The 25368-nt window shown below is 33.6% G+C and overlaps 1 pseudogene; it reads right to left on the bottom strand.

Annotated features, from left to right (window-relative positions):
* Positions 1-3388: 3388 nt before the first annotated feature.
* The window catches only part of LOC121471532, a 131471-nt pseudogene continuing 109491 nt past the window's right edge, over positions 3389-25368 (bottom strand).

The following is a 25368-nucleotide window of genomic DNA, read 5'->3' as shown; positions in this document are numbered from 1 at the left end:
TTTACATATAAAAAATCCTTTGGGGGATCCCTGGGTGGCACAGCGGTTTGGCGCCTGCCTTTGGCCCAGGGCGCGATCCTGGAGACCCGGGATCGAATCCCACATCAGGCTCCCGGTGCATGGAGCCTGCTTCTCCCTCCACCTGTGTCTCTGCCTCTCTCTCTCTCTCTGTGACTATCATAAATAAATAAAAAATTTTAAAAAAAAATTTAAAAAAAAAAATTAAAAAAAAAAATCCTTTGGAAACTTCCTTTATCTCTACTCCCCTCCAAGATACATGTTGGCAATCATCACCCAAGCATATGGCCCACCAATATACACCTGAAGGGTCTCATGACTAAGGTTTTATTAGACAGTAATAAATGACCTTTTCCAATAATAGCTAGTTCCTTTAAAGTCCTGGAATCCTTGCTTCCAAAATTCCTTAGAGACTTAAGTTCTCCCTAATCCCTTCCCAACTTGAAAATATATTATAGGCCACTTATCACAACCTCAGCACAGCTCTTGCTGCCCACAGGTACTGTCCCCATGCTTTTTCTTTTCTTTTCTTTTCTTTTTTTTAAGATTTTATTTATTTATTCATGAGAGATACAGAGAGAGAGAGAGAAGCAGAGACACAGGCAGAGGGAGAAGGTCCCTGTGCTTTAGTAAAACCACCTTTTTGCACTAAAGATATCTCAAGAATTTTTTCTTGGCTGTCAGCTCTGAACCCCAACATTTACCTACATCAAGTAGGGAATAAATAAATCCATGAAGAGTGTTTTTAAATATCAAGAATGAGACCTAATATGCATCAAAGAATGAAATAGTGTCCCCGAATAAAATCACCATAAACCAAAGACAACTGTTCAGATGGCTTTCAAATAAGTAATCATATTCAGTATCCAGTATATTTATATATAATTATATGTAATTATATATACATACATTCAAGGATAGGAGAATAGGAAAAAATCACATTGAGTGAAAAAAGAAACAGAACAAAACAGAACAAAATCAAGAAGTTAAAGTGAAAAGACAGTTAATTAAACTCAAGAAAGAAATGAAAGGAAAAGAGAATGTGATCTTCTTTAAACTCTTTTTTACCTCCCCAGACACTAAAGAAAGGAAATAGAAAACTCAGTAATAAAGACTAAATTGGAAGAGAGAATACATTAATTAAAATTTCATAAAGGGCACTGAAAGAAAAAAAGCCAAACAATAACTAAGAGAATAAAAAGGAGATAAAGACAGAGGTAAAAATATGTATACTGAATCTTACATGGAACAGGCCAATTCTCTTCAAAAAGACATCTCAGTGTGTTATCTGTTTGGTTAAGGATTTCACAACCTCAGCAATATTGACATTTTGGACCGTATAATTCTTTGTTGGGATAGGAGTGTTAATCCTGTGCAAGGTGGGATGATTAGCTGCACTCCTAGTGTCTAATCATTAGATGCCAGTAGCACATCTTCCCCTGGATATTTTTTTTCAGATGTCCTGGGGGCTAGGGGGAAGGTAATTATTCCTATCTGATGACCACAGATTTAGTGCATACATGATGAAATAACTTGCCTTACTAAATGTCAAAGGTTAGAAATTAAACAATATTGCATAGCCAATAGAGCAATGAATGATATAAATAGAATAGAAACAGAACTAAATAATATAGAAAAATGTTTTATAACAAACTCACATTGCAGAGGAGGGAAAATGTTTCTTAATGAATGGTTTTATGTCAACTACTTATATGTATTTGAAAAAACATGAAATTGGACTCCTTTCTTTCCCTAGTCATAAAACTTTAATCCAGAATAACTAAATCATAAGTTGAAAGAATGAAAGTACAAAATTGTAAGCAGTGATATCGAATAATAATGCCATAAATCAAGATAAGCGATATTTCTTATAGAAGATATAAAATATCTAGTATAAATAATTATATCGGTACATTTGACCACAGCTAAATAACAACTCTATTTCTATATAAACACAATAAAGAAAATTAAAAATCAGGCCACAAAATGTAAGTTTACATTATAAAGATAGATTAGATAGAAATGAATAGATGATGATAGATAGATAGATAGATGATAGATAGATAGATAGATAGATAGATAGATACACAGACAGATACATAGAGAACAGCTAAAGATACAGACACAGATATCTTGACAGAGGATATAGTGAACAAGTCAGAATACACAAAGTTCTTTTTTAGAGAAACAAGAAAGTATCAATAGTATCAAGGATTGGTAGGGTGTGGAAATAGAAACACATATGTTTTTGTTGGAATTTAAGTGGAATCAGTTCTGGAAATAATTTGAGAATTTCCAGAAATCTTGAGGTGAAGCTACAAGAGGAACGCTGAAGGATTTTTTTCTTCACTGATCTCAATAAAACACTGTTCCACCTTGTTGTTCCTAACTCCTCTTGCCAATCTTAGAAACTAACACTTGATATGTTTTTTTTTAACACCTGATAAATCTTAATTCCAGCTCAGAAGGCCCTTTATCCTATCCCATGATAAATACAAGCTAAGTTCCCATATTTCCAATATTTTGAAGAGGAATCAAGCTATGGAACAAAACTAATTTTGACCTTCCTTTATCTAACTCATAAATTCTTCAGGACACTTGCTAGTATTCTGATACAACATTATTCTGAAGCTGTTTTTTATCTTGCAGTGTGCTTAATAAAGGGGTAAGCTAACCACTTTTGCTTGGATTTTCTGTTTCAATATTTATGATCCAGAAATACTACTTGTTATGTAACCCCCCAAACTTCTAGTGTGTTAAAGAAAAAAGAAATCTTCAAATAATATTGTGGTTCTGTTTCTCATGGCCTCAATTGAAAAAAAAATGCAAGTGTTATTCAATAGTAAATGGGTAAATAAAAGACATCATGTGAAATTAAATATTACATGAAAGTTAAACAAACGAAAGAGTAGATAGTTCTCTTTAGCTATGTTAAGTTGGGACAAAACACTGAGTGCAAAATGAATCACAGGAAAATACCTATACTAAAGAGAATCAAAATGTACAAATCAAACAGTATATAACCATGGGAACCAACATATATGGGGGAAAAATAAAGAACAGCAATGTGAGTGTAAAGACAAAATCTAAGTAATATTTTTCACTGTGGGACTAGAAAGGGGATGGTATCAGGAAGGGAATCTTGGGTGATGTTTTAAAAATCATGATTACATCCTATTCCTTAAAAGGGTGCCTTTGACTTTTTTTGTTCTCTACATCCCACATCAATTACATTTGCAGCCAAACTAAAGAATAAACCAGAAAAAGAGTTTAAAAGGAACAAAGAAAGGAGAGAGTGAAAGAAGAAAGAACAGATTAATTCATACATCTCTTATGTGGATTAAAAGTGACGAACTCTGGAAAAGCCATTTCAATCACAGTCTTCCTTTTCAACTTCAGCATCTGCTTCTGGAGCTTTATCTTTTTCTTCGAAGGGCAATTCATGGTCAAGAACCATAATGACACTGTCCATGGGACTCAATGCCTTGAGACTGATTTATGGAGTAAAAAAAAAAAAGTTTACAAAGCTGTCCTTTTTTGTCTTTTTAATGTTTTGTATTATATAACGGACTTGCTTCAAGTTTGTTTCCTCAGTCAGGTTTGTTACAGAGATTCCATTATAGAAGAATACTATTTATATGCAATATTTCCTTTATTAGGGAATCATTCAATTGATAGAGATTTATTTATGACAGTTTAAAATGAAAAATAATTCCATTTTTAGACATCTAAGGCTCCTAAATTTTCACACCACATACAATAATCCAATTGGATACCTGCTCACTAAGAATAGAGTAAAATTTCCTTAGTAAATGTATTATCCAAAGGCCATACCACTACTATTAAATGCTGTATTTTGCCATTACCAAACTGGATTAGAAGCATGAAATCTTTCTTTATTATAAGCAATAAAAGCAATTTGCCTGAACCTATTACAATATGTCTAATTTATTAACCATACCTTGAAGTACAACATGCTTAATAATTTATACTTTTGAACTACTTCTATGTGTCTTTTATTTTTTAAAGAGAAACATAACTGCTAGCATACGGAAGAGTCATTATTCTAATTAGAAAAATACTGAAGGCTTAGGTTCATTCAACAAATCAATATTTAATTAGCAATGTGTCAAACTGCAGATACCTGCTACTATAGTATATGTTACTAAAATGAGATGTCCGTTTATCATTGATGTAGCTGTGAAGAATAGGTCACAGACATCCAAATAAAAATGGAATTAAGTACCCACATGGCACTGGCAAATGGCCAAAACCCCTCTTCTACTGTGACCTCAATAATGGAAATATGTCATCAGATTTCTAAACAAAGCATTTTAGCTTTTGTCATTTTTCTGGTTGGCCTTATGTATGTGACTAAAAGGAGCTTAATAGTGGTAAAAATCACAGAGTCGAGTTTCACTGACTACTATTAATTCAGATATTTATTTTTGGTATTATAAGCCATTAATTAGAAAAGACATCAATAAGAAATTTTAGTTTTGGGGGCAGCCCGGGTGACTCAGCGGTTTAGTGCTGCCTTCAGCCCAGGGCCTGGTCCTGGAAACTCAGGATCCAGTCCCACGTCAGGCTCCATTTGTGGAGCCTGCTTCTCCCTCTGCCTATGTCTCTGCATCTCTCTCTCTCTTTCTGTGTCTCTCATGAATAAATAAATAAAATCTTAAAAAAAATTAGTTTTTGTATTCTTTATGTGCTTTAATGCATTTATATGATTACTACAGGTAATGAAATCAATTGTTTGTCTTACCCTAGAAAAATGAATCAACATTAATGACAGGTGAATTTCCCAGTATGAAGCAAGTTAGTTGTAAACACCAAAAAAAAAAAAAAAAAAAAAAAAGGGAAAAAATGTTCATTCTTTGTGTGCTACATAGAAGGAATATTGATTACATGAATACTATTTCAATAGTTGTTAAATATAACTCTTTAGAAATATTGTACACTAATGTGTAGATCAAAAATGTATATATATATTTAATTACACTTAATGAATACATTTATTGAGCACTACTGCTATGTTGATTTATATGTGAGATATTATATTTTCATTTAAATGATTTTTTAACTTGTGGTATGTTCAGATGATAGAATATTGTACAGAAGTTTTTTAAGAACTGAAAATAAGGGATCCCTGGGTGGCGCAGCGGTTTGGCGCCTGCCTTTGGCCCAGGGCGCGATCCTGGAGACCCGGGATCGAATCCCACATCAGGCTCCCGGTGCATGGAGCCTGCTTCTCCCTCCGCCTGTGTCTCTGCCTCTCTCTCTCTCTCTCTCTCTGTGACTATCATAAATAAATAAAAAAAAAAAAAAAAAAAAAAAAAAAAAAAAAAAAAAGAACTGAAAATAAATGTACTCATTAGGAAAAAAATGTTGAGATATGCAATTGAGATATGAAAATCTGAATTTGAGCTAAATATATTTTATTTGAGGTATGGAAGCATTAAAAGACTAATGATAGGAATATTAATCTGAATGAGGTTGACCTAAAGTGTCTTAATGTTTGAGGGACAACATACAAATAAGATATACAGATGTGGGGATCCCTGGGTGGCTCAGTGGTTTAGCGCCTGCCTTCCACCAGGGGCGTGATTCTGGAGTCCCAGGATTGAGTCCCATGTCGGGCTCCCCGCATGGAGCCTGTTTCTCCCTTGCCTGTGTCTCTGCCTCTCTCTCTCTCTCTCTTTCTGTCTCTCATGAATAAATAATTTAAAAATTTTTTTAAAAATATATACAGATGTACATAATTGCATAAAAGAGGTCATATTCGATGTTCCAGCGAGAAAAGTTGAATTTAGATATGCAAGGAGCATTTTGTGACATGAGAGAACACAAATTAAGATATTCTTTTATTGAGAAGTGTTTATGAGCTTGGGAAATGTTAATTGACATGTGCTAAAAACTAACAGAGACATATTAAATAGTATAATAAAGGAATTGAAAACTTAGTTTTGAAGAAAGAGAATGTGGTATTGATAAAAGGGAAATAAACACTTTTATTAGACAAATTCAAGACTTTAAAAACCATAAAAATATGTTTAAAAATTATGAATATGAAAAAAAAAATTATGAATATGAAAAAAAAAATTATGAATATGCCTTATTTTAGTTATATCCCTAAATTTAATAAGCCTATGCCTATTTATCTCTTTCTTAAATTAATACAGCCCTGTATTACTCAGTATGCTTAAAATTAACTTAAATGACTATTTTCATAAGCATTAATTATTTCAAGAGAAGACCATCAAAGGCCATAGAATAAAAAAACAAAGACAGAAAATCCAAAGATGAGAAAAGAGGTAGTAGTAGTTGTATGTTCTCTGGGGCCAGATTTGAATCTCTGTCTTCCCTTCTTGGTTGTGTGATCTTGGTCAGCTTACCTAACTATTCTTTATCTGTGTTTTCAAATTTATCAAAACACATATAATAATCATATTTATTTCAAAATATTCTTATATTAAATTCATGAGCATATTTATGGTATCTGCAATAACACCTGTTCGATAATGAATGCCCAATAAATATGGGTGTCTCATTTACCATGTTCTTCATTTCACAAGGTTTGGCTGAACAGAGCAACAGAGTTGACATATTCATTATAATTCCATAAAACGGATTAATAAAAGACTACCCTAAGAGACCTGTCATTACATCTTGTAATAACTAAGCATTTAGCAATAGGTTTTTAAGATTTTTAAATGAAAAAGTAAGATGTCTACTAATGAATATGTGTATCTCATGCTCCTTCTTATGCCCATACTTACATTGTATTTTTTAATATATTTGCATGAGAACAATGGATATTCAGTACACATTATGCAATCTTACTTCTCTGATGTTTTTCTTAATAGCAGAGGACATAGGAAACGTACTAACTAGAAGAGACAATAAATCCATTAGACTGATGACATGAGAAACCAATGAAAGAGAGGGTTCTTAAAAGGAGTAGCCAAATTAATCAATGTAGCTGGGAGTCTATCTTTAGCTAATGTCTCTGGGCAATGTTAGTAAAGTTAGTTTTTGTGACAGGTAGAAGCAAAAGTGGGAACTGCATGGGAGAAAGTTTATGTGAATATATCTTGCGATATTTCTTTTTTGTAAGAGTGTTGCTTATTAAAGCAAAAATTAAAGGTAGTTGGTTTTTTTCTTCTTGTAATTTGCTTGTTTTTATTTTATTTACACTGAAGATATTTAAGACTGTTGATGTGCAAGCCAGGAGAGAGAAACTTATTTGGAATCAATTAAATGAGGTTCTTGATAAGAGTGGAGGGAATGAAACCCAGACTACTGTCTCACAAAAGAGAAATAGCTTTTTCACTGAGAGTGAAAATAGAAAGAAAGAACAAAGGGTCAATTTCTTTTTAAAAAATTTTTGAAAGTAATATCTAAGATGTATTTGTCATGAGATAGAAGTTTTGTTTTAAGTCCATGCCAGTTCTGAGGCTGAATGGCAAACAGGTCAAAAATGTGGGAATTGGGAAATCTGAAATGGCTAGGAGAGCACAATAAAGAGTTAATTTGGGAATGATAGCAGTGTCAGAAAGCCTGAGGAGCCCAGTTCCTTTGTACTCTGAATGCATACTGCCTATAATCTGTGCTCCTGAATTACCGCGTCATTTTCTCTAGCAGCTCTCAGCAACCAGTTGAGTGTGAATGTGTGTGTATGTATGTGTTAAAGACAACGCTGCTCTGAACTTGGGGTATCAACCGGTGTGGGGCTGGAAGAAAATTTGGAAGTACACATTGGAAGTATATCTAGACCTCTAGAATGACAGACAACTAGCTTTACTTCATTAAAATACTAAAATCTTAAAAAAATAAAAAAATAAAAAAAATAAAAAAAAATAAAAAATAAAATAAAATACTAAAATCTTCACCCAAGGAGGAGCACAAGTCATTTATGTAACTCATAATGTGTGTACAGGCATGTTCCCTTAAGACACATGTGTTGCTGTATGCCCACCTATACATACAATGGCATTACTTCCAGTCAAAATATTCATCCCAGCCCTAAATAAAAGGAACCCAGCCACCCTTGCTTGGAGAGTCACAGCTTTGGAGGTTTTACCCTGTGATCTTATTTGCTGCAAAAAAAGTTTTCTTTGGGCAACAACAATAATAACACCAACCAAAAAAAAAAAAAAGAAAGAAATAAAGGAAGGTAGTAAATATAGTTAGGGAAGAATGTGTCAAAGGAGTAAGCAGAGTGCCACAAAGTATAGCTTATTAAAAATAAAGGCAATTGTGGATTTATGTAAGTGAAGGAAAAGAAGTTTAAGGAATAATCATTGTATGGAATATAGCAGAAATACACATATCTTGTGTTAACATACTGACAATTCTGGGTTATTATCCTAAAGGAGCTATCGTTACATAAAGTTCCTCATTAGTATAAAATTGTATATATTTATATATAATTGTTAACCTAGAGAAACTTGATCAGATCCTAGAACAAAAAATGGGGCACCTGGGTAGCTCAGTGATTGAACGTCTGCTTTTGGCTTAGGTCATGATCCCGGGGTCCTGGGATCGAGTTCCACACCAGAGTCCCCACAGGGAGACTGCTTCTCCCTCTGCCTATGTCTCTGCCTCTCTCTCTCTGTGTCTCTCATGAATAAATAAATAAAATCTTGAAAAAAACCCTAGAACAGAAAACTCAATAGATGGAGATTATTATTTCGGATAAAATCATTTTATTTTTTAAAGATATAAAGAGCATTTTACTGTAGACTATGTAAAAGGGTATTAAAATACAACCATATTTAAAGATCATCTGTTTTGCTAATCTTTGGCTCATTTGAAGTCACAATTACAAAAATATCTTGTTGGATTGTAAACTAAGAAATATCCATTATTATTTCATTTTTAGACATTATATTACAGGTTTATATATCAACAGTGTTGACTATGCAATTATCAATCCAAATTAAAAATATTTTCTATAAATTAATACAATGTCACAATTTCATTAGTGATTCTAGACATTCTCCATTTATTTATTCTACACAATAGATGATCAAATTGCACAAATAAGTATCTAAGTCTCAAGCACAAACAAAAAGAAACTGAAAATTTGAGTGTTATTGAAAAAATAAAACTACAAAGTTTTCTGTAAATAGTATTTGATATAGAGTCAGTTATGATAAATAGACTTTTATTTTTAACTGTATTCATATACTTTTTTAATATCTCTATAAATTTTAAGGCACTTAATTGTAGGGATTCAAACAGCCAATGTCTCTAGGGAACTAACTTTAAGGACACAGCCTGATATTTATTCTGTAATCCTGGCAAATCACTGGAGTTATGTGCCTCTAAGGTACCTCATCCAAAAAAATCACAAAAACAAAAACAACAAAAACTAGCAATATCTTTCTTTGTTCAGTGTTTGAGAACAATGTATGAGATAATTTATTAAGAGTGGCTCCTACAGTTTCCGGCACATTCAACACATAAATATGTGAGAGCTATTGTAATTTCTACCACATGTTAATTTTATACACTGATGTTTTTTTAACGTACAAAGATGTATTATAAATATATATTTTAAGTACAAAAACCGTGGAAAAACATTCTGACTATAAGAAGTGCCAGTTACCTTTATTTACCACTGTCACTACAGATGAGAAACAGAATGAGTATTTTCTATCAGAGGAGTTGTACTCTTGATTATCTCACTGCTGCAACATCTAGACATTTTGCACATAAGAGAAGGACTGGTGCTATTTTTATTGAGAAAAAAACTCTTTATACTTCATAAACCACATTCAGTTCTAAAAAAAAAGACTAGGTACATTTTCTCCTCAAAACGATGCAATTTCATTACTTGTTAGAATTACTTTTTAAAGGTAGATTTGCACAACATACCTGGGAATTTTCAAAATATATTCTACAGGGCAATAAAATATGTGACTTCTGCTTATTGCCAAGTTTCTTAGACACAGACATACAAATAGAGAATTACGGTGTGGAACTAAGCCAATTCAATTGATTTTAAAAAATTGGTAACATTGGGATCCCTGGGTGGCGCAGCGGTTTAGCGCCTGCCTTTGGCCCAGGGCGCGATCCTGGAGATCTGGGATCGAATCCCACGTCGGGCTTCCCTGCATGGAGCCTGCTTCTCCCTCTGCCTGTGTCTCTGCCCCTCTCTCTCTCTCTGTGACTATCATAAATAAATAAAAATTAAAAAATTTAAAAAAAAAATTGGTAACATAAAAGATCATGTGCAGTTAATAATGTAAATCATTTTGTTTAAAATATTCTATTAAAAAGTAAAGAATATCACAGAATAAAGGAATGTTCCAGTATATTCACTTATTTTTTTTAAAAAGATGTTATTAGAAACTTGTTTTTTCCACAAAGGCATTCTCTCTTACTGCTTTTCTAAAAAATAAGAATCCTTAAAATTAACATACTTCAATACAATCCCTTGACTTATGTAAGTGAAGAGGAATTTTGGCATACCAAACTCATTTTAAAATAGATCTCTGCTTTGCAGAACAGCTTCAATGCTAGCTATATCAGTATTTACTGTTAGCTATAGTAAAAGATATTATTTTTGAAATTTTACGATCAGAGATTTCTGGTTCAAAATGACAGCTGGCTTGCAGCCCCCAAGGGAGCCTCCCACAACTATTCATTAAATACTGATGGAGATGCGGTGAAATATTTTTAAAACCCTTAGCAATCTTCTATAGTAATTCTGACAGATAACCTAATATCGGTGTCTTGTAGGAATTGAAACTAGTCTGAGATAAGATAGCTACAGTTATATGGAGGAAAAGTGGAAAGATACAGAGCCAGGCTTCAATGCATAGACTGAATTCCTAATCTTCTAAAAACTTATCTTTGAAGAAAGTGCTTCCTAATTTTGCCACCATTGATCAACTAATTCCAAGATGCAGAACCTCTGACAAGCAGAGATCCTCCTAAAACTCTGTTTTGAAGCCATTCTCTGAGATAGAAATCACAAAACACTGCTCATACTGGAAGATCATAGGAAAAATCAGGTGATGGCAGAGTGCATTGTGAGGAGAGTGGTACCCCCCACGGGCAAATTGCTGTAAGTAAGGGCAAAGAAAACATAACCTGGTAGCAGTGCTGGCTGACAAGTGTAATCCTCAGTGTACAACATTGGCTCACTTCTTTGGCTCAATACCAGAAAACCTGGAAACAATGTTCAGAAAAACACTTAATCAAAGTAGAGCTGGGCCAGGAGATGAAGAACTGCCAGAAATTGGGAATTGGACTGGGAACTGTGCACATCAACCTTCCCTTCTGTTACAGATTTGAAAATAGAATTTGGAAACGGTGCCAGTCAACAGGAAGTGGAATTCAAGGTCAATTCCTTCATCCTACCTATTAAGAGCTAGACAGATCTTCCCATATTGGGGATGAATGTGGAGAAAAACAACATGAGTATTGTGTAAAAAATACTATGAAGCAAGGCAAACTCAGGAATGGTATAACAAATAAATTTGTTCATGGTTCTAGAAAAAAATATTGAAAGATGTATGTAGACATGAATAGAATCAAATAAGTATTTGCATGCCTGTATTTTTATTTTACTTTAACTTAATTAATTAATTAATTTTAAAGATTTTATTTATTTATTCATGAGAGTCACACAGAGAGGCAGAGACATAGGCGGGGGAGAAGCCGGCTCCCTGTGGGGAGCCCGATGTAGGAATCGATCCCAGGATCCCAGGACCATGACCTGAGCCAAAGGCAGATGCTCAATCACTGAGCCACTCAGGTGCCCCACCTGCACATTTATTAATCTATGTATATGAAAATATATTCAATGGACTATATAATATAAAGAGAAAATTTAAGCAATTTAAAGAATTAGAAATATACATTTCAACAAATATAAGTTGATAAACTCATTGGTAATCAAATAAATAAAAACTATAGTAAACAGAAACCACTTTTCCTATTACTTTGAGGAATTTTTTTAAAGATAACTGATGTTGATAAAAATTAGATGCTTTCATGGATTGTCAGTGAGACTATTAAATTCCAGATCATTTTGATCTGGAATCATGCAAGCTTAAAATGTACAAACACTTAAACATGAAGCCTTAGCTCTTAAAACCTTTCAAATAATATAACTTCCTGGAAGCATAAGCAGTACTGGCCAATAGAACTTTCAGATAGGGGCAGCCCCTGGTGGCTCAGGGGTTTAGCGCCACCTTCAGCCCAGGGTGTGATTCTGGAGACCCGGATTGAGTCCTATGTCGAGCTTCCTGCATGAAGCCTGTGTCTCTGCCTCTCTTTCTGTTTCTCTCATGAATAAATAAATAAAATTTAAAAAAAAAAGAACTTTCAGATTAATGGAAATCTTCTGTCTTTTCTGTCTCCTATGTTAGCTTCTAGCAAGATGTGATTATTAAGCATTTTAAATGTAGCTACTGGACTAAAAAACTGAATTTTTAGTTTTATTTTTTAATAAATCAAATTTAAATTTAAAGGGCCAGTGGCTACCATATTTGACAGTGCAGATTTAAAACCTTAAGTTTGAGAATATTTACTGAAATATGTTTGTTAATAACAAAGCAATTGAAACCTAAACACTCACAAATATGACATAATATATGTGCAAGTAAATTAAATAGGTTGATCTTTATAGATCCAGATTAAGTAGGACTCCAAAATTTAATAAAGTTAAAAACAATAGTAAAATAAAAACAGTGAGCCCTACAATATATCAACTATTATTGTATCATGGACTGTATACATTTAGATATCTAACTTGTATACAGTATATATATATATATTTACATATACACACACACACATATATATACACAAATATACATATAAGTGCACATATATGTAAACTACACACCAATATTTTTTAATTTCTGAATATGTGATTTAAGGAACAAAATGATATTCAGTTTTCATATACAATTATATCTCAAATGATCTTTTTTTAACTAAATGCATTTCTAATTAAATTTTATGCAGTCTCAAAAAAAAAAAATTTTTTTATGCAGTCTCTGATACACAGCAATCCGGTTTTCTTTTTCTTTTTTTTTTTTTTCTAGGTAAGCTTTGTGCCCAATGTGGGGTTTGAATTCATGATCCCAAGATCAAGAGTCACATGCTCTACCAACTGAGCCAGCCAGGCACCACCTAGAAATTCTGTTGTTATAGATAAACTACTAGACTTATTAATAAAGTTCAAAATTAAATAATTTAAATATTTAATTTTAGTTAAGGCAGAAGATGTATACAACAAAATGAAAGAGAGTAGATGAAATTGTTATGGATGAAAGTGGAAATTAATGACAAAAAATGAAGCTATCAAAAAAGGAAAACAAGGGTCATCTAGGTAGCTCGTCAGTAAGCATCTAACTCTTTATTTTGGCTGGGTTCATGCTCTCAGGGATATGAGATCAAGCCCCACATTGGGCTCTGTGCTCAGTGGGGAGTCCGCCAGAGATTCTCTGTCTCCTTCTCCTGCCTACCCTCACCCATGCTTGCACAAGCTCTCTCATTCTCTCTCTCTCTCTAAAAATGGAGGGACCCTGGGTGGTTCAGCGGTTTAGCACCTGCCTTTGGCCCAAGGCACAATCCTGGAGTCCCGGGATTGAGTCCCATGTTGGGCTCCCTGCAGGGAACCTGTTTCTCCCTCTGCCTGTGTCTCTGCCTCTCTCTCTCTCTCTCTTTCATGAATAAATAAATAAATAAAATCTTTAAAAAATGTTTAAAAAATAAAAATAATAAAAAAGGAACAAAAGCAAGTGCCTCTTTTAAATCAGCTAAAAAACAGAAATAAGAAACATTATGTAACAATAGAAATAAAAAGTATATAATAATATAAAAAGAAAATAATATAGAAAGTTATGAGGAGTTTGAATGAAATTCATTGTAGAAAACATTAATGAGAAGGTACAGCAACAATTGAACACTCAAAAAGCAGTATACAAAGGAATAAATGTATGCTGAGAAAAGGAATTGGAATTATGGCTAAAATGTCAAAAAAACTGGGGTCCCTGCTTATTCTTTTGAACTAGGATGAGATTAGTCATAAACTGATTTTCTGACAAGAGGGTAAAATAAATAGATATCAAACTGCTCAAGGGATGCTCTTATACCTGACCTACAAGATTTCTCTATAGTCTTAACTAGTTTGACTATAGAGAATCCATCCTGTTCTCAAATATAAAATTACCCTTGGCTACGTCAAGGAGTATAGAAGCATAGAGAGTTATGGGGGGATATATCATAACTTGATAGATATCTATAGAGATCTATGAGAACGAAGATCTTTGAAAAACCAGTTGTTAGGAAGTTAATGAACCAATTAGCCAAACAAATTCTCCCTAGTTTAGCTAATCAGAAAAAAAAGGTCTATATTGAAGGGGTTGTTACAGCACCCTATTAATTTAAATGATAGGTGGTGTTATTACTTTTAGAGATTTTTTTTTGTTGTTGCTCTGTTTGAACAAATTTAGGTACAGCACAAAGAAAGAAAGGACCAGATTGTCAGTTTAACCTGATAATGTGTCTCCTGTAGTATTCAGGAACAATAAAACTTTTCTCAAAGACCAATTTCCAGTGTGAAAGGGTTATTTACAGTTCTTTACCAGTAGACCTGATGTGTCATTCAGATGCTGATGAAATCCATAGGGTCCCACAGAGTCTTCACTCATATCTGTGGTCTCAAGTTTCTGCACCTTCACTAAATACAGAGAATCCTAAAAACATCTCCATTTAAAAGCCCAGAAAGTCTCCTCTAAAAGAAGACTGACTACACATTTTCATTCTAAAAGTCTGGTAAATTCTGGATTTCTGCACTATATACACTTCGTTCAGGTTAGAACGCTGAGAAACTTACAGTCAGAAAAGACCTCTATCTTCAAGCAACGTTGTCAGGCAATTGACAGGTGACGGAACATTGAGATTACTCTCACTTTATTATTAGGTTTCATTTCCTCACCTGGTAAATTCGGGAAGGAACTCACATTGTCAGGACTGACAGCAGGGAAAGGCAAAATCACGTTGCCAGGCCACTGGAAGTGGCATTAGTCAAGTCCCGGTCGGTGCCAGCTGGTTTAGCAGCCTGACATTGCCAGGTCACATAGGGATCAAGCCCTTATGAGTGCCAGCAGATGAAGTTCTCAGGTCTTAAAAAAGAATCCTGTCATTTTTAGTGAAGGCCAGTAAAGAGTCCTGAATTGCGAAAAATGGGTATTTAAGAGGTCCAATTATAATTTTAAAATGTTTATTCTCTGGTGTAGTAGTCTTAAAAACAAAGAAAATGTTATAAAGAAAAGTATATATATTCTAATTGAAAGATATACTATCCCCTAAAGAATTGAATGATTTTTCTGGAAAAATTAAATCTATCAAAATTGATTAAAAGCATGCAGAAATCAAGAGACTACTATATTAGAGAGACAGTAAAAATTTACCCCTTAGAGTATTCCAGTAGCAGTTTCAGACAATGTGTTCCAAGATTTCCAGGAGCAGATAATACGCACATCGTTCAAACTGACACTTAAAACAATTGAAAATATATGAAAAAAAAGTCCCATTTACAATAGCAACACATTCTATCAGATGCATAGCAATAACATTAACAGCAAAGGATAGAAATTATAAAAATTAGTTGAATAACATAAGACTTGAGAAAATGGAAAAATTTACATCTATATCAGTGAATAAAAATGCCCATCTGTCTCTAAAATTAATCTAAAAATTTAGTGAAATCTTAAAAAAAAATCAGTGTTTCTTATATAATTGGATAAGCTATTTCTAAAATTTCTGGAGGCAAATTTTGTCCCATCCCATATGTTATGAAAATATAAATACTGATTTTAGGAAAATCTTTTGATGGAAATATTGTGTTTGCAAGAAATGTTTACATGCATTGTTTTTTAGAAATATAATATCTTTAGAAAATTATGAGAGGAAATATTTAGTTGCATCTGATTTTTAAATAGTTTTGAGTAACACATTTATAAATCACACTTCTATTTTGTAAATGAAGTCTCAGTTTAGAAAGATTACAGAGTTAGTGTAAGAAGGAAATTTTTCAATTTCTAAGCTCATGCCCTACCTAAGAGAGAATAAAATTGACTGGAAAATAAAGAGGAGAGAAGTGTCTCATTAAACTACTGTCAAAGGATTTCCAATATCCATCTAACACACTAAAATTGTTTTAATTCGGTTACCTACAGAAATCTAGAACAAATAAAGGAGCTGCATTCAACCCCTTACGTATTTTGGAGCTCACCATGCACATTGGAAAGAAAAGTACTATTATCAAAAAATAAATGTATATAATGTGCTTTGTGCCACAAAATAAGAAAATATTCTGGTGTGACATATTGCATTTGGTATTCTTGATTCTTACATTTCTTATACTAATATAAGAAGAATTCTCCTCTTGGATGAAAGTTAGTAAAAAATGTTCTGATTAAGTAGAATGATGGATGGGTATGTAAGCCTCTAGTTTGTTACCACTTATCTGAAGGAAGCACAAATTTATGATACTGTAAATGCACAAATTGGTTTAAAATCAAATACAATCTCAATACCTAGTTAGAAGTGATAGTTATATCAGTTGTTTGTTTCTTTTTTTGGTACAGTTTTGTTTCTATTAGTGATTTATTAGTGATATTTATTCATTATTCACTCACTCATTTATTCATTCATGTATGCACACATTTGATTTTTAAATTGTTGTAATATTATTAGGGAGGAAAGTGAGCAAGAGGTCAGTTAATTTAACTCAACATATTTTTGTGGAAATTGAGAGTTAAAGTCCCATTTCATAAAGTTTGCATTTCACTAATTTATATATATATATATAACTGAAACATCCTTCTTGAATTAAAAGATAGAAGTCTTTTATGCACATCTAAAGCATTAAAGGATTTACAGGGCTAAGGACTTGAAAAGTGTGAAGAATGTTTCTAAAAGGCTTTTGATGGACTCAACATGTCCTGAGGAAAAGTGTGAAAAGACAGTAAGGGCATGGAAATAGACATAACTAAATACAAATTCTAGAATCTTCCTTTCTTTTTAACCATTCCTACATTTTTTTTCCCCTTTCTATATCCCTCCCTTCCTTCTTTCATCTGTCCTGCAGAAATTTGTGATTTTTCTCCCTCCCTAGTTTTCAACTTTTTTTTTCAATACGTATTCTATCAAGGACTTCCTCACTTAGGAATTATTTGTTTCATTTCCCCCATTTTTCCCTCTCTGTTCCTATTCCCTCTCTGTGTATGCATGTGCCAACTTTAATGTATGTGATATATGTCTTCGAATATGCACACTTTCAAAATAAGGACAATCTGTATGGATGTGTTTTTAACTTACTTGAATGATATTACATATTGCACTTTCAGTTTTCAAAATTAACACTATTTAAAAATATGTAACTATGTTATTATATATATACATATATATAAATTATTGCTTCTACTTGCAGCATAATATTATAAACTGGTATCTACACATTTTACTTATTGATTATCCTCTTCATACATGTGATTCCACACTTTAATGTCTTGTGCATGTGATCACTGGTTGGGTCACAGAGCACACACTTACTAAACTCCACTAAGTGAAATGCCCTCTTCATTAAGTGAATGGCTTCACTAAGTGAAATGTAAGTATTAGCTTATACTCCCACCTACCATATATATGAGCTTCTCTTCCCTTGTGCTCACATGGGTTGGGATATTTCAGCTTTCTAAATTTAGCTGTCCTGAGGGTTGGGCTAATATGAGAGGCCAAGGAGGCTGTTAATGCCTAATTTGGAGGATGGCAAAGGAATGTGAGAGGGGCTAAAAAGGGAAATGCCTCGATGCTAGGATGGGAGGAACATAAAGTGGTGTATCATAATTGAATTTAAATGTGTCTGATTTCTATTGAGTATCTTATTTGATAGTCTTGTTCTCTGCAATTTTTTGTCCATTTTGCATTGTATTTCCTGTCTTTTTGAAGTGAATTTGTAGTGTTTCTTGTATAAAATGACTATTTTAAATACTAATTTTATAATTAACTAAAATGATTGCCGATGTATATATTTTATCTGTGAACATATATAGTTAGTTGAATACATAAGAATATGTATTTAACATATAATATATAAATACATGTGAATATGCATTTATATACATATATAGATTTACATCATATGAATATGAATGTTTTGGACATTCTAGATATTTATACTTTGTCGTTCTAAAACACAGCAAATTATCAGCTCACAGTCATTATGCTTTCTTTTGTATGGAAATGATTAAGATTAGTGTAATCAAACCTATTATCTTTCATCATCTGGTTTAAAATTTTTAAATAGGATGAGGGAATCTTCTAGCCCATTATATACCAAAATAGTCTACATATGTCTTTTGTTAGATTCACTTTTTTTTTTCACACTTAGGTTTTTACTCCAACTATTATGTACTTATGTGTTTGTTATCATATGGCCATTTAGCTTATTTTACTCCATATTTTATATCATTTATAATTTTCACAGCATAAAAAATGACAAGCTCTGCATAAGTCTGTCCTTATGCCCTTATATACATTTGAAAATAGTTTATCAATTAAGAAATATTCTATTTTTAATTTTGATCGTAGTGTTGTAAATTTCAGAGTTGATTTTGAAAAGAAATATGTTCTTATATATTAAGTCACTCAGTCTAAGAAATTATTCATGTCATTATCTAGTCAGTGTTAAGAAATGTTTAGTAACAGAGAAAGTAGTTTTTGTTTTACATTATAGTAGATACTATAGGTACTATAGTATTATAATATGCATTCAGACATTTTTGGCCAATGAATTGTGTATTTCATTGAGTTTACTATATTTTATATTTATAAATCATATATTATTTGTAATATACATTTTAATTGAGATTAATTCACAAACCATAAAAATTCATCCTTTTTATGTATAACATTAAATGGTTTTTACAATATTAACCAAAATATGCAAACACCACCAGTATCCAGTTTCAGAATATTTTTATCACCTCAAAAAGACACTCCTTGCCTTTTAATAGTCACTCCCATATCTCCTCTTCCCCAGGCCCCGACAGTCACTAATATACTTTTTATCTCCATGAATTTTACTATGGGCATTGAGTTATAAATTAAAGTATAATCATACAATATATGACCTTTTGTTTCTGTCCTTTTTACTAAGAAGAGTATCTTTATGACTCACTATGTTGTAGCATGAATTAATACTTCATTCTTTTCTATGTTTGAATATCATTCCGTACCAATTTTGTCTATGGACATCAGTTGATGTACATTTAGGTTCTTTCCACTTTTTGACTATAAGAATAATGACGTTGTAAGAATTCTTGTTCAAGTTTTTCTGCAAATACGTTTTTAATTTTCTTTATACCTAAGAGAGGTATTGCTGAGTCATATTTGAACTTTATATTTAACTTTTCCAAAACATCTTCCATGTCTGAGTCTGTCTGGTGCTTGCTCCGTCTCTTCAAACTGTGTTTTTTGTCTTTTCCTAAGCCTTGTGTTTTTTTGTTGAAAGCTGGACATACTGTATTGGGTAAAAGGAACTGAAGTATACATACCTTTAGTGAAAGATTTTATGTTATATGACTGATAGGTTATATTTACTGTTTGGTATAATTGTAGATGTCAAGGCTGTAAATTGCTCTTGAATACTTATTTTTGTGTTCCTTAAAGATTTCTTTTTCAATAGGACCTAAGACATGCAGATCTTTCTGTTGTTAACTCCTGTATACAATGGATTGCAGTTGTTGTGGTGGGGGGAGGCAAGCAGTCTATTGTCCCAGGATTTAGGTCTTTCAGTGTGCCTCTGCCCCCTGGCAAGTGTGTCTCAGGTTGTTAGGTAAGGCAAGTAAGCAAAAGCGTGACATTTTCCTTCCCTAGACCAGTCCAGTTAGATTTTGGTAACCTGAGTTGGTGGGCTGTGGTAAAACAGTTTTCCTTGAGAGCAGACCTTGTTAGGAAGAACAGAATGCTTTAACATATTTCAAAATAGCACATTTCCCCTCCTGCTGCTGGAAGCATGAGGGGATTTTTCTCTGATCTGAACTGTGAGATCCTGGCATGGCTCCTAGATGAAATTCGCTAAAATGTGTGGACTCCTCTAAGAATGGATCTTTCAGAGTTTTTAACTGACAAGTTTGTTTAGGATGAGCATCCAACAATTTTTCAACTGCCGTTTAAGTTTTCCTATCACAGATCTGGCTCTAGCAATGGTATCTGTTCCTGGGTGTCTCTTCTGGTAAACTGTCATTCTCAGTACATGCCTATCTCTCCATTTTGGGGGACAGCAATTTGCCTTGCGACCTCAATCCTGTAATACTCTAAGAAAAGTTAATTTTCAAATTGTTCTGCTTTTTTCTTGTTGTGAGGAGGGGCTGATGACTTCCAAGCACCTTACATGTTCAGATCTGAAAATGTTTAAATTTTAGAGAAACCATATTTTTTTTCCCAAAGCAGCTGCATCATTTTACACACCAACCAGAAATGTAAGAGACTTCCAAGTTCCCTACAGCCTTGCTAACACTTGTAATTATCTCTTTGTGATTATAGCAACTCCCACGGGTTATGAAATGATATGTCATTGTGGCTTTGATTTGCATTTCCCTGGTCACTAGAGGTTTTGAGCCATTTTCCATGTGTATATTGGCTATTGGTATATCTTCCTTAGAGATTTGTCTATTAAAATCTTGCACCCACTTTTTAAATTTAAATCTATCTATCTATCCATCTATCTATCATCTATCTATCATCTATCTATCATCTATCTATCTATCATTTATCAATCATCTATCTATCTATCTATCTATCCTCTATCTATATAGCATCTGTTGGTTAATGTGCTTTAGTATCATATCTAAGAAGCCATTGCCAAATTCAAGGTCATGGAAGGTTTTACCTATGTATTTTTCTAAGAGTTTTATAGTTTTACCTTTTACATTTAAGTGTTTGTTCCATTTAAATTAATTGTGTATATGGTGTGAGGAAGGAGACAAAAAACTACTTCTTCTTCTCCTTCTTCTTCTTTTTGTATGTAGATATCCTGTTGCCACAGTACAATTCCCTGAAAAGACTAGTCTTTCTTCAGACTTGGGGAAAAAGCAAGAGGTCTTATCATGCAGATCACCTCTTCCTTCTTTGGAAGATGAAGAGTTTGCAGGTGGTAGACTCATTAGTATGGCTGATGTATAAAGACTACATTTCTGGGGCACTTGGGTGACTCAGTGGGTGGAGTGTCTGCCTTAGGCTTGGGCTGTAATCCTGGGACCCTGGAACTGAGCCCCCAAGAGGGTTCCCTTCTCTGCAGAGAGCCTGCTTCTCCCTTTCCCTCTGCCTGCTGCTCCCTCTGTTTGAGCCCTCTCTGTCAAATATAAGTAAGTAAGTAAGTAAATAAATAAATAAATACATAAATACATAAATACATACTATATTTCTGTGAGGGGTTGGAACTGCAGTTTGAATACACAGTGAGCACTAGTTTGGGAACTCAAAGTGACCCCATTTTGGGGCTGTGGTTTTCTTTGTAACACCATGTAAGGTAACATATTCATCAGGTTAGGGGATTAGGAAATAAACACCTATGTGGGAGACCATAGATTAATTCAGCCTATCACAGTCTGCCCTCCAATTCCCCGAAAATTCACATTCACATCACATGTAAAATATATTTATTCAACTCCAAAGTCCACAAAGGTATCATCTTATTGCACTATCAACACACACACACACATACACACACACACACACACACACACACACACGGAAAATACTATCAGAGTTTAATCAAAGTTTCTAATCTCTTCATCTAAATCATCTTATTACATATCAATGAGGATTTAATTACATATGGGTGTAATCCATCCTGAGGCAGAATTCCTCTGTGTCCCCTTATGAAACTAGAAAATAAGTTACCTGTTCCCAAAATATGTGATGGGGCAGGAACAGGATAACAGATGCTTATAGATGCTCCTGCTCAAAAACAGAAAAAATAATAGAAAAAAAAAAGTAGTCATCAGTCATAATTTCCAACCAGACAAACTCCATTATTTTGCAAGTTCTGGAATAATTATCTGTGGCTTCCAGTTTCTGCCATTTAGGTTCACAGCTCCACTCCCTAAGTCAACCTTTCTTTTTCATGAAAGGTACCATATACTTGAAGCTGAGTAGTTTTATCAGTCTGTTTCTTGTCTTTAGAATTTGAGGAGTCCAACTGTCTTTTTTCACTTCATACTCTACACCATTCATTCCATTTGGCAGTTCTGCTCATATAAAATTCTCAAGATCCTTGTCTATCTTCTGAGCATAACAGGGAGATTCACTTTGTAGAAAACTGTCTCCTCCACAGATATTTCTTGGATAATTACATCTCTGTTACTAACTTCTTCGATGGCTGAGAAGATCCATGAATCATAAGCCTAGTACCTTCAAAAAGCCCTCTGTGTGATTGAACACTCTGACCTTTTGACTCAAGTTGCTCTCCAGGGTCATTTCATTTCAAGTATGATGTACTCCTTTGATTTTTAGTTCATCATATCTGCTACTGACACATTCTCTCAGTTTTTGATATCTGAGAATGTCTTAAGTTTTCCTTTAGTTTAGGAAGAGAATTTTATTGGTTATAGAATTCGTGACTGACAGTCTTTTGGCACTTCGAATATATTATCCCACTGCTTTTTGGCTTTCATGGTTTCTTAAAACAACCATGTTTTTTTTTTTTCCCCTTAAGATTGTATTTATTTATTCATGAGAGATACAGAGAGAGAGAGAGAGAGAGAAACAGAGACATAGGCAGAGGGAGAGGCAGACTCCCTGCAGGAAGCCCGATGTGGGACTAAATCCCAGGACCCTGGGATCACAACCTGAGCCAAAAGGAAGATGCTCAACCACTGAGCCACCCAGGTGCCCCTCTTAAAATAATTGTTAATTATTTAGAGTCCCTTGTGTGATAAGTCACCTCTCCTTTGCCTCTTCATCGTTCTCTGCTTTTTGCTTTTGATAATTTGATTACAGTGTACCTCAGAGTTGAGTTTTTTTAAATTTATTTGACTTGGATTTGGTTGAGGTTCTTGAATGTATGGTTAGGGTTAGTTTTTCATCAAATTTGGGAAGTTTTTAGTGGCTATGTATTCACTATTTTTCTACATTTTTCTCTCTCACCTCTCTGGGATTCCCATTCTCTCTATGCTGGCATACTTACTAGTGTTCCCACATCTCTGAAGTTTTGTTCATTTACTTTGTTCTTATTTCTTTCTGTTCTTCAGACTGAGTTATCTAAATTGATCTATCTTAAATTTTGCTAATTCTTGTAAATATTCTGGTGAGCCTTTCTAATAAATTTATCATTTCAATTCCAAACTTTCTTATTTTACTTTTAATTTCTATATCTATTAATCTTCATATTTGGTGAGATATTATTCTCATTTTTCCTTTAGTTCTTTAGACATTGTTTCCTTTTTTCTCTTCTGAACATATTTAAATCACTGCTTTGAAACCTTTGTTTAGAAAGTCTACATCCGGGCCTCCTCTAAGATAATTCTTATACACTGTATTACGTATATATAACCGCTTCTTGTTTCTTTGCATGTCTTCTAAGTTTTGGTTAAAAATTGGATGTTTGAGTAACATAATATGGCAACTTCATTAATCAGTTTCTCTCGCCTCCCATGATTTGTTTTGATTTCTGTTTGTCTGTTTAGTAACTTTTTCAAAGTAATTATGTGAAGTCTGTATTCTCTGGTATATATAAAGTCTGTTAAATTAGTTTAGTGATCTGTTAATGATTGGACAAAATTTTTCTTATATACCTAAAATCAACTAAATCTCCTGTTCATTGCCCTGGGTCTCTAGCTGCATATTAAGACTTACCTTCAACACTCACCCAAGCACTTTATCACCCCAAGTCAGCCTTCACTCACTGTTTGGGCAAAGCCTCATGGTTAGACAAAGGTGAGAGCTTAGATCCTTGTCAGGCCTTTTCTAAATACGCCCAGCATGGGCATACACAAAGCACTACTCATGCATGTGGCCTTCTAGAGTCTCAGAAACATGTTGAAGCTTTACAAAGCCCTCTGTAGATATCTCACTTCCCAGCTTTTCCTTTAAAACTTTTTAGTTACTCTATTGTGGGCCACAACTGTTATCCATCATCTCAGGCACCTGAAATGTTCAACATGTCCCTTTGATTGCTTTTGAAAAACGACCCAGGGAAAAGGTGCACTCCGTAAACTCCAAGACTGTTCAAATAAAGGAAGCATTGCAAGTAAAGTCTTCCAGGGAACCAGCAGACAGTTTGCGATAATAAAAATTCTCTGGAATAAGGCCCTGAAGGAGTTCTGATTCCAATTTCCCCCTATCCCAGGGTTGTCAAACTGCTACTTCATCATCCTGAGGTTAGCTTTTGCTTGTCAAGAATACCACAGAGTTGGGGTGGGAAAGTTGGAAGTGGGGCAAATTAAAATATCCTAAAACTCCCTGTTCTTACTGGGATTCCATAATTTTTCTTGAAAAAAAACACTGTTGGGACATATGTCATTGACACCTGGTTGGTTGGTTAATTTTCAGAATTCTAAAAAAGTTGATTCTGGTTTTCTTTTGGCCAGTTTTCTAATTCTTTCAAGGGAGAAGAGAACTTTGGTAGCTCTTTACTCTTGACATTTTGCTGATATCATTCTGCCAACATGATTTGAAAGAGCTGGGCAAAAGAAAAAAGAAAAAGAAAAAGTTGGGCAAACTCCTGTCGTTTTGATGCTGTTGACTTCTTTTTATATTTGGTTAATCTTGGTATTATCAGTTTTATTATTTATATTATATTGAGCCATATACATTTTCCCAAAGAATTATCTCTTATAATTATTGCTTTTTAAATTTTATTTCCTAATTTATAATTTACTATTTATATTTGCTTTTTAAAAAATTGTTGTTTTATTATTGTTAGAAAGAACAACTTATTTAAGTCATGACACACCCACACATGCATCACAGATTACATTTTCCTTTGAAATTCCTGAAACTGAACATTATAATTTCAGATATGCAGTATTTTACTCTCAATCTATTGATTGTTCTTTTTGTTGTTTGGTTTATTTTTTGGTTAAGATTGCTTTAAGATATTTTAGCTAACTTTATCAAGGACAGGAAATTATTGCAAATGTATCGGGAGCTCATATACTCACTTGGAAGACTAAAGATCAGGTGCCCTTATCTATTCATTTTACATACCATGTATCCGGCACAGTTGTGCACGTTTTAACTACTCTCCATCAGCATTTATTAAACTATCAATGGAAGATTAGTGGACTAAGATGGTTGAGAATAAAGCAATAG

Source organism: Vulpes lagopus, chromosome 11 (genome assembly GCF_018345385.1).
Source record: "Vulpes lagopus strain Blue_001 chromosome 11, ASM1834538v1, whole genome shotgun sequence".
NCBI lineage: Eukaryota > Metazoa > Chordata > Mammalia > Carnivora > Canidae > Vulpes > Vulpes lagopus.
The sequence above is the reverse complement of the archived record's forward strand: the minus strand, read 5'-3'. Positions and strand labels throughout refer to the sequence as shown.